Source organism: Carassius carassius, chromosome 2, assembly GCF_963082965.1.
Source record: "Carassius carassius chromosome 2, fCarCar2.1, whole genome shotgun sequence".
In the NCBI taxonomy this organism is placed as follows: domain Eukaryota; kingdom Metazoa; phylum Chordata; class Actinopteri; order Cypriniformes; family Cyprinidae; genus Carassius; species Carassius carassius.
Window position 1 is genome coordinate 5,047,878 of NC_081756.1, and position 10,049 is coordinate 5,057,926.

A 10,049-nucleotide genomic window follows, 5' to 3' on the forward strand; every position below is an offset into this window, starting at 1 on the left:
TAGGTTTAGGGGGAGCTACGACAGACAACACAACCCTTACGAAAATTAACATTTTAATATTTAACTATAAATCCAGAGAAAATGGTTACTATTGTTTAACTGTGGTAACCAAAAATGTAAAATTATTTTACAAATGTATTTATTTAAAAATAAATACAAATCCATTTGCAAAAAAAACAAAACAAGTTTATTTTACTTTTATATAGGCTAATAAAAGCATGGTAATTTTTTGTAAGGGAAAAACATGACTCGTGTACAGTATTAGGATTTTTCTATAAAGATATTGTAGTATTGTAGAGTATTGTATTGTAAAGTATAGTTTTGTTCAATCTTGAGTATTAAAGTCATGAGAGAGATGGATAACAGGGCAAAATAAAGAGACTGAAGAGAAAAATGGAAGTGAAGGTGCAGTTCAGGAGAGAACTTTTAATTATTTTGCATGTCCCCAAATTAAAGATTTACACCTTTTTTATGTTAGGTCCATACAAAAAATAGTTTTGTCCATGAATTTGTTTGTATGAGTTTGAATCTTCCAGTCTGAATTTTTTTCCCAGTCCGCCCCTCCTGTAAATTAATGGCAAAGACATGGTTTCATTTACTACACATAGGCCTACTGAAGCTCGCAGTGTTTTCAACCTTTGCTGCCTCAATATAGGAGTACACGAGCACATAAACATAATTTCTAGAACTGCTCTGTGTCACTTCATGTGCATTTTACTTATTTTGAGAAAACTATCATCATATACAAAGAGACAGCAGTTTAAAAAAAACACCAATGATTCAGGAGTTTATTACACAGAATACGTCACATGCTTATTAGATAACTGTATTTAAGTTGATGTATATGCTTTTATTTATTATTCTTTAATTTTCACAAATTTAGAAAAGTAATCAAAAAGTACTCAAAAGTAATTAGTTACATTACTTTAATAAAGTAATTGAAAGTTACACTACTATTACATTTTAAACAGGGTAATTTGTAATCTGTAACCTATTACATTTCCAAAGTAACCTTCCCAACACTACATATATACGTCTAATAGACGTCTAACCATAGCCCAAGAATAGACAATCAGACAGCTATTGAACGACTATATTTATACGTCCAATAGATGTCTAATAGACAGGCAATATGGGTCTAGGCTAAAACAAGGCTGATTTTGGGCTGTCAGTGAAAATCTAATAGACGTCTAACCATAGCCCAAGAATAGACTAGTCATCAATTACACTACATATACATGTAATAGACAACAAAATGAGGCATAAGGATTCTTTTCACTCAAATATAACAGGTTCTCATAAATGAAAATCCATCCAAACTAATTGAATATAAAGGGATTTATTTTGAACAATTATATAGACAACAACAACTTGGACAACATTCAAACATAAAAATGAACAAATAAAACATTGGAAAAATGTAAAACAAATTAAGATATTAAAATTTTGAAGAATTAACTGTTTACTTTAGATCCATAACCCCCACCCCCTGCCCTCCCTGGTGCTTGTTTGAAATGATTAGAAATAGCATTTTTTATTTCACATTCCGTAGCTGATGGAAAGCTGGTCATCACTGCGTCTGCCAAATGAGAAAAAGGAAAGAATTATTGCTCAAGAAAAACATTGTTGACAATCATTTTTAACTAATTAGTCAATCACTTTTGCTAGGATGATTTAATAGACAGAGTTAACATAATATAGATTGAGATTTAATTTATATCAATATAGACAATAATTTATATCAATATTATAATTAATATCAATAATTGAACATTTTTGCTCGCGTAATGGTGATGCAATACGGCGTGTAACGATACGCGTATTGAACAATTCTGTACAAGGCATATATATATATATATATATATATATATATATATATATATATATACATATATAGGCTATATACACACACATACATACACATACATATATACATATGGCAATGAAAATGACCTATTAATTTTCATTTAAGTGAAATTACTGAACTTACATATATGAGCTTGATAAAAATTAACATTCGAGAAGAAAATTTCAGATGGCACTTAGAGGCTTTTGCATCTGAACTCTTTATATATATATATATATATATATATATATATATATATATATATATATATATATATATATATATATATACACACACACATAGAGAGAGAGAGAGAGAGAGAGAGAGAGAGAGAGAGAGAGAGAGAGAGGGAGAGAATCACTGTTAATTAGCCTAAACAGACATGCATACCTCAGATGACTGAGAATAAGGCAGTTGATTGAAAGGACTTCTTCTGTAGTGGACCTCCTCCTTACATGTTGAATGTAGACATCAGGGAATTTTTGAAAACACTAAAGTATAATACAAAATAAAGTGGTTAACTATTGCGGCTAAAACTGACATTTCAAAAGTAACGTTAAAGGAAGTCTTTTTTAAATCTCTAATTTGCGTATTGACCACATAAAATTCTTATTCAGTATCGACACCAGATTGTTTGATAAATGTTGCATAATTTGTAGGCTTTACCTGTCCAGCATTCTTCTTGTACTGTCTTTGAAGTTTTTTCCTCCAATTTTACACAACTGTGTCACCTGAACAACACAAGCCAATGTCAGTACTTGGCAGGTAATATTACAGTATATGCTTCATTTTCAAAGTATTTACCAACCTTAAAGGTTGATGCCCATTGACCTGCAAGTTTTCCATCACTGACCCTATAAAACTCTTATTTCAGCAGATAAAAATTTTAATACTGCTGGATACTTTTTATAATTTTTCAATTTAAATCAATTATTATTTTATAATTATTGCCAATTTAAAACGAATTGTTTCAACTCAATCTTAATGTACAATGATATTGTGGTTTTTTTTTTGCCTCATAGTCTGATAGTATGCAACAAGCCATGGTTCAGTCATAAATTGCATATTATATTTCAAATTAATTTTAGACTGTCAAAGATGAGCATTTTAGTGTGGAAAAGTTGCTTTGGAGTGTTTTTTGGTTGGTTAGTTTTTTACCATTGCTGCCCGTGTATTCCCACTTTCAAGCTGCCTCTCTAAGTACTCGAACTCATCTTCAGTGCCCAAGGTTGACATGTGGAACCCAGTTTCCGGTTCCACAATTTTCCCTATTCTTCACAGTTCATCTTTTATTTCTAAAAGTTGTGTCAAAACCTTTTTTTGAAATCCTAAATGCAACAAAGGCATTGTGTTAATTTAAAGTACAATAAAAAATTGCATCACAATACTGAGGTATGACAACTCCTAAACATCAATAACAAAAATTTTGAATGAGAATTCTAACAAATTACTGCCTTCTCATCTATATTGGACATCAAGGAAAAGAACTGTAGCCAGCTATCAACCAGAAGATAAAAGATAAAGTGAAGAATCTTTAATTACTCCCACGGTCATGATTCAGGAAAATTGCAAAAAATATTATAGTAACAATGTATTGATACTTACTTTTGTCTGTCATTGGAAACATGTCTTTCTTTTCTGTAAAAAAAAAGAGAGAAAAAGGAAGCAAAAACATGTAACCGACATGGCAAAAAGCTCATCTCATAAGTATGTCCATACTAACCTTGGGGGTTTCTGACTTGAGGACTTCTGGATTGGCGCTCAGTCCTGGAAGCTGCAATTAAGTACCAATATACTATTATTTGGACTATTCAGATCAGAATCTAATCAGGTCTATGGTCACCTACTAAAAAGGCCATGCACAGAGAAGTCCAAATTAAACAATTCCCCATCGTAAGTACACACTGATGGCCTAAGACATGAAACGAGCAGTCTGTGTGAGAAAATGAACAGTATTTATATCGTTTTTACCTCTTGTACACAGCCACGCGCAAGTGATATGAGGGCTCGCGTGCTTCCAGGTGTGTGATGCGTCCGCGTTCTGGCTTAATTTGCGCAAGCGCCACACTTAGACTAAGCCAGCCCAGAATGCGCACACACCGAAGCAAGCGCGCCCTCAGATCAGTTGGACGTGGCTGTGTTATAAGAGGTAAAACGATATAAATACTGTTCGTTTTCTGACACAAACCGCTCGTTTCGTGTCTTAGGCTATCAGTGTGTACTTATGGTGGGGAATTGTTTAATTTGGACTTCTCTGTGCATGCTCTTTCAGGTGGTGACCATATAGACCTGCATTATATGACTGACAGACAAGAACAGTTTGACCTAAAAATATAAAAATTGAAACTACTGCGGAAACAAAGACACCTACATCTTGGATGCCCATAAGATAAGCTAAAACATATCAAAATTTAATTTCAAAGTGAACTATCATTATAAATCATTCTTTATCACTTACTCATATAACTCTAATAAACATAAAAAGATACTTATAGGCGTAGTTCACTTAAAAAAAAACAAAAAAAAACATGTAATAATTTACTCACTTTCACTTGGTTCCAAACCTGTATGGCTTTCTTCTGTTGAACACACACAAAAAAATATATTTTGATGAATGTTGGTAACAAGACATTTAATGGTAGTCATTGAAAAGTGTTCTGTATATTCAATTGCTGTACTTTGTTGACTGATTGCAGGATAATTTTCAATAAACAGTGTCTTTAAATCAAATAAAGTGGATTACATCACTCCAGTTCTGAGGTTTTTACACTGGCCATCTGTCTGTATAAAAAATACATATAAAAAAAACTACAGTTGGTTATTAAATTAACATTTTAAGGCCAAAGTAAATTTCTAATCTTCTGATGCACTATGAACCATCCAGAGCAGACCTCTCAGGACATCTGGGACAGTCAGCTACTTTTATATCTCCAAAGTCAAAACAAAACATGGAGAAGCAGCATTCAGATTTATATCTGAAACAAATTCACTGAAAACTGAATGTATGCTGCTGCATATTTTAATTATTTACTAACAAGTTTAAAGACTTTATGTTTGCCACTACCTCTTATTAAATGGAGAGGAATCTTTTTTTAATTTCTTTTCATGTTGCACTATGCTGCTGTTAGATTTTATGTAAAGTACTTACAAAATTTGCTTTAAATCAACTCTAATTTAAAAACAAAAATATACTGGTATCTTTATAATTATAAAAAATAGTAATGATAAGTTTCATAGTTTCATGCTTACCACATTCATTGAATTTAGATACATTTGCAATAACACGTGCAGGTAACGTTAACTTTTTGGAGAAAAGTAGTGCAATGTTAATGTTAAAATATCACGGTTTCTACACATTATAACAGCTAACTAATTTAAACAATGAACATATCAAAAATAACACGCATACTTACAAGATCGAAGTAGAAATGTGAAGGTTTTCACTCAGACTGTTGCTCACCCGTTGCTCTCCGACAGCTAAGGATGGCTGAAGCGAAACAGTCGTTCCGAAGCTTTGCGAGATCCCGAAGCGCAGATGTGTCGAAACACTGATCCGAAGCGTGATTCGAAACACCCATGTCACGTGACTATGACCAAACGAAGCCTCGAAGTGTTTCACTAATTGTTTCATCAGGTGTGGTCCGCCGAATCAGCGTTTGATTGGAACGGTCGGGAACAGACCACACAATCGCACATCTGTATAAAAGTGAAATAAACGCATTTTGACCTCGTGGGTTTTTGTGAGAGGAGTTTGACTTTGAGATAGCGGATTTTTGGTGATATAGTGACATAGTGCGATTTGATTAGTTATAGGCAATTAGACTTACATTTAAATTTACACAACACATTGACTGAGAGGCTAGAGACAGACAGAGTATACATATAGTGACACATTAATAGATACATAGATATAAATATATATAGACAGCTAGATTAATAGATAGATACATATATAGATAGATTACAGATACATATATAAATACATATATTATAGATAGATACATATATAGATAGATTATAGATACATATATAAATACATATATTATAGATAGATACATATATAGATAGATTATAGATACATATATAAATACATATATTATAGATAGATACATATCTAGATACATAGATCGATTCATATATAGATAGATAGATAGATAGATAGATAGATTTGGATAGATAGATAAAATGGAAGCTCCCCAGAAGAACATCTGTGGTGTGGGAGCATTTCCATTTAGAAACCCCAAATAAAGTGAGATGTGTGTATTGTGATCGGCAGCTAGCCTACTGCAACAATACATCATCCATGATGCGCCATTTGAGGAGCACTCATCCTGCCATTTTGCAGGGTGCAGAGGATGGCATTCCCCCTGTACCTAGGCCTGCTACTGACACTGCTGGGCCATCTAAGCAAGGTATGCATTGTTTGGGATATAATTATAATTGAAATATAATTACAACCTTTTGGGACACTGTTTATAAAGTTTATAAGTTATATAAAGCACTGATTATAAACACTGGAAGGTTTCCAAATAATGAACCAGTAGGCTATACTTTTAATAGATGTGCACTAATTGAAGCTGTATTTTTCCAATGTATTCGTCTGAAAGTATGTTTTGTCTTCTCTTTTAAAAGTCAGACAGAGGGAATTGGATGAGGCTCTTATAAACATGGTGGTGAAGGATCTGCAGCCCTTCACCATCGTGGATGATGAGGGATTCAGGGCATTTGTGAACAAGCTTGATCCAAGCTATGTCCTCCCATCCCGGAAGGTGCTTAAAATAATGGTCAGCGAAAAGTACAACAAAGCCAAGGAGAAGACAATGGAGGACCTACAAAAGGCCGAATTTGTTAGCCTTACAGCTGACATGTGGTCCTCCATTAATATGGATGGATATCTTGGTGTGACTTGCCATTACATAACACCAGAGGCAAAAATGGCAACTGTTGTACTGGCTGTAAGGAGGTTTTACCAAACCCACACAGCCCAGCATCTCATGGAGGCTAAAGCCTTGCTAATGGCTGAGTGGGGAATAACCTCCAAAGTTCAGTGCATGGTGACTGACAATGCATCTAACATGATCCTAAGTGCCCAGCTACTCCACCTTCGCCATGTCCCATGTTTTGCTCATACTTTAAATTTGATTGTGAAAAAGGCACTAGATCAAACCCCAGTCATCAATGAAATACGCCAGAAGGCCAGAAAGATAGTGGGGTTGTTCAGATCCAGCTGCAAAGCAAAGGACAAGCTTGTGGAGATGCAGAGCTTGATGGGAAGACCAACTCTGAAACTGATACAGGAGGTTGACACGAGATGGAACAGCACATTTGACATGCTACAGCGCTTGTATGACCAACGTGAACCAGTGGCTGCTGCACTTTCCAACTTAAACAATGATACTGCTCCCCTGACAAGTATTGATTATGACATTATTGAACAATCATTGTCAATACTGCAACCATTCAAACTCGCAACAACAGAAATGTCAGAGGAAAAGAGAGTGTCTGCTTCAAAGCTTATACCACTGTACAGGATGTTGCAGCACAAGCTTGCACAGAAAAAAGGAAATGCAACGCAGGAATCAACTGTTCAATTAGGTAGGCCACAATGACCATACTACCCATGTGATTGGCCATAACTGTCATATTATTGTCATTATTATAAATATGTGTTTCTCCTGTTTTGGCTCATAGGCTCACATCTGCAAGAAGGTCTGCACTCCAGATGTGGAGGTTATGAGAGTTTTAGAGCCTTGGCACTGGCTACACTGCTGGACCCAAGGTTCAAAAATGTGGCATTTGGAAATGCTGCCAAAGCCCAGGAAGCTGAAAAGCATATCACACTGGAGTGTGCTTCACTGATGCGTTCAAACACAAATCCTGGTGAGCAGTTTCAGTCTGTGTTATGTTATGTAATCTGAATCATGTAATATAATATATCCTTCATATATGCCGTCAGTTTAGGATTTGTTACTAATTGCTGTTTTCATTTTTATTCAGACCCAGAAATGTCAACATCACACCCATCATCATCATCATCACCATCAACATCAACACCAGTAGAAACACAGGACAGTTTATGGGAACTTTTTGATACTCGCATCCATCAAACCAAGATGATACACAATGCTACAGCTGATGCCACAGTGGAAGTGAAAAAATACATCAACGATGCGTATTTGCCCAGAACTCATGATCCACTAACTTACTGGAAAGAGAGAGCAGTAATCTTTCCTCATTTGCATGTCCTTGCAAAAAAATATCTTTGTATGCCAGCAACAAGTGTCCCTTGTGAGAGGATTTTTTCAAAAGCTGGAGAAATTATCTGTAAAAAAAGAAGTAGGCTAAGTCTTTCCACAGCAGATAAATTAATATTTTTGAATAAAAATCTCTAAAAAAGTGAGACATTGTGGCTTGATTTCGTTTATTAATATTCATTTTTCATGACCAAAATAACATTATGCACAGTGAAGAGCCTATAGGTTACAAGCTTCACATATTAGAACATTATAATAATAAAAAAACAACACATTTTTTTAATGGCTCGTCAAGGTTGTTTCAGATCAACACCTGCAAGTGACCACTAGGTGTCACCGTTGAGACGGGTGTCGGATTGATTCGAAGCCTCGAAACAATATGGCACATTTGGTTCAACTGTTTCATTGGTTCACGAGGCCTCGATTTTGCCATCACTACCGACAGCTGCCTCGTGTAAAATAAAATGGCGGAAATGTTTATCGCGTGATCTAGTCGCGCAATGGCAGTAGTCTCAGTAGTGTTTCGATTGTGCCATCTAGCGGTTGGGAAATGCAATTGCATTTGAATTGATTTTTTTATCGTAGATTGTGTATGAATGTTTGACAGAAAATATATATTAAGCTGTGTAAGCGAAAACATTTCAAAGACTAATATTCTAGGTCGCTGGTCTGAATCTGGGCTATAGCCAAGCCGTACGTAGACCAGATTGCCTTGATTTTGCCAGGTGGGCTAAAGCAGACCGCATATAGCCCGTCCAATTCGGAGCTAAATCGTGACTACAGGTCGACCATGTCGTGAAATGACATATTGAACCTTGATATCATACCACTGCGAACATGATTGAATATTAACCATTTCATGCACTGCCTGGCAAAAAAATACAATTAATCAGTTTTGACTAAAAGTGGGCTACAATAGCCGGGTCTGAATACGAGCTAAATCGTGGCTACGCACAGCCTACACATATAACATGTAAAATAAAGTAAGCCAAACAACTTGTAATCACGGTAGACTCTGCGTACATGATGGAATATCATACATCTCACAAGTTATTTTGCAAAAAAAATCAATTTATCCAGATTAAATGTTATTTGGGCTAAAAGTGGGTTACACATAGCCGGACTATATCGGGTCTATATTTAACCCAGACGTTGAAATGACGGCTATTGCTTGCTGGGAACAATTATCTTATTTTGCAATGTGCTGCAAACCCTTTTTTTAACCCCTGTGTAGGTTTCAGAATATACAAATGTACGGTGGCCGAGAAGTGAAGGGAAGTCGTGGCCTAATGGTTAGAGAGTCGGACTCCCAATCGAAAGGTTGTGAGTTCAAGTCCCGGGCCGGCAGGAATTGTGGGTGGGGGGAGTGCATGTACAGTTCTCTCTCCACCTTCAATACCACGACTTAGGTGCCCTTGAGCAAGGCATCGAACCCCCAACTGCTCCCCGGGCGCCGCAGCATAAAAGGCTGCCCACTGCTCCGGGTGTGTGCTCACAGTGTGTGTGTGTGTGTGTGTTCACTGCTCTGTGTGTGTGCACTTCGGATGGGTTAAATGCAGAGCACAAATTCTGAGTATGGGTCACCATACTTGGCTGAATGTCACTTCACTCACTCAAGTGCAAAACAAATCACAATTACAAAAACAAAATAACAAATCCAAAAACACAATGACAATTCAGAAAACACAACGACAATTCAGAAAACAAAACGACAATTCAGAAAACAAAATAACAATTCAGAAAACACAACGACAATTCAGAAAACACAGAAGTACTAACCACATTGTCCGGTAGCCGAACAACTGTCCTGGTCCACGCAGCTCTGCTCTAATAGCATTCCTTACTTTGTCTATTCTAGTTCTTTCTTCTGAACATACCATTATTCTTCAGGTGTGTTTTTAAAGAGCGCAAGCTCATTTTAATGTTGTGGTATGTCGCCAGCATGTCCA

At 35.8% G+C, this 10,049-nt stretch overlaps 1 long non-coding RNA gene across 1 annotated transcript; it reads right to left on the bottom strand.

Moving 5' to 3' along the window:
• Positions 1-1,458: 1,458 nt before the first annotated feature.
• Positions 1,459-5,330, bottom strand: LOC132100655 (uncharacterized). The gene is made up of 3 exons (XR_009423106.1): positions 5,260-5,330; positions 4,393-4,425; positions 1,459-1,579 (listed from the first exon to the last, which is right to left on the bottom strand). It is a non-coding gene; the product is annotated as an uncharacterized LOC132100655 (long non-coding RNA).
• Between the last annotated feature and the right edge of the window lie 4,719 nt (positions 5,331-10,049).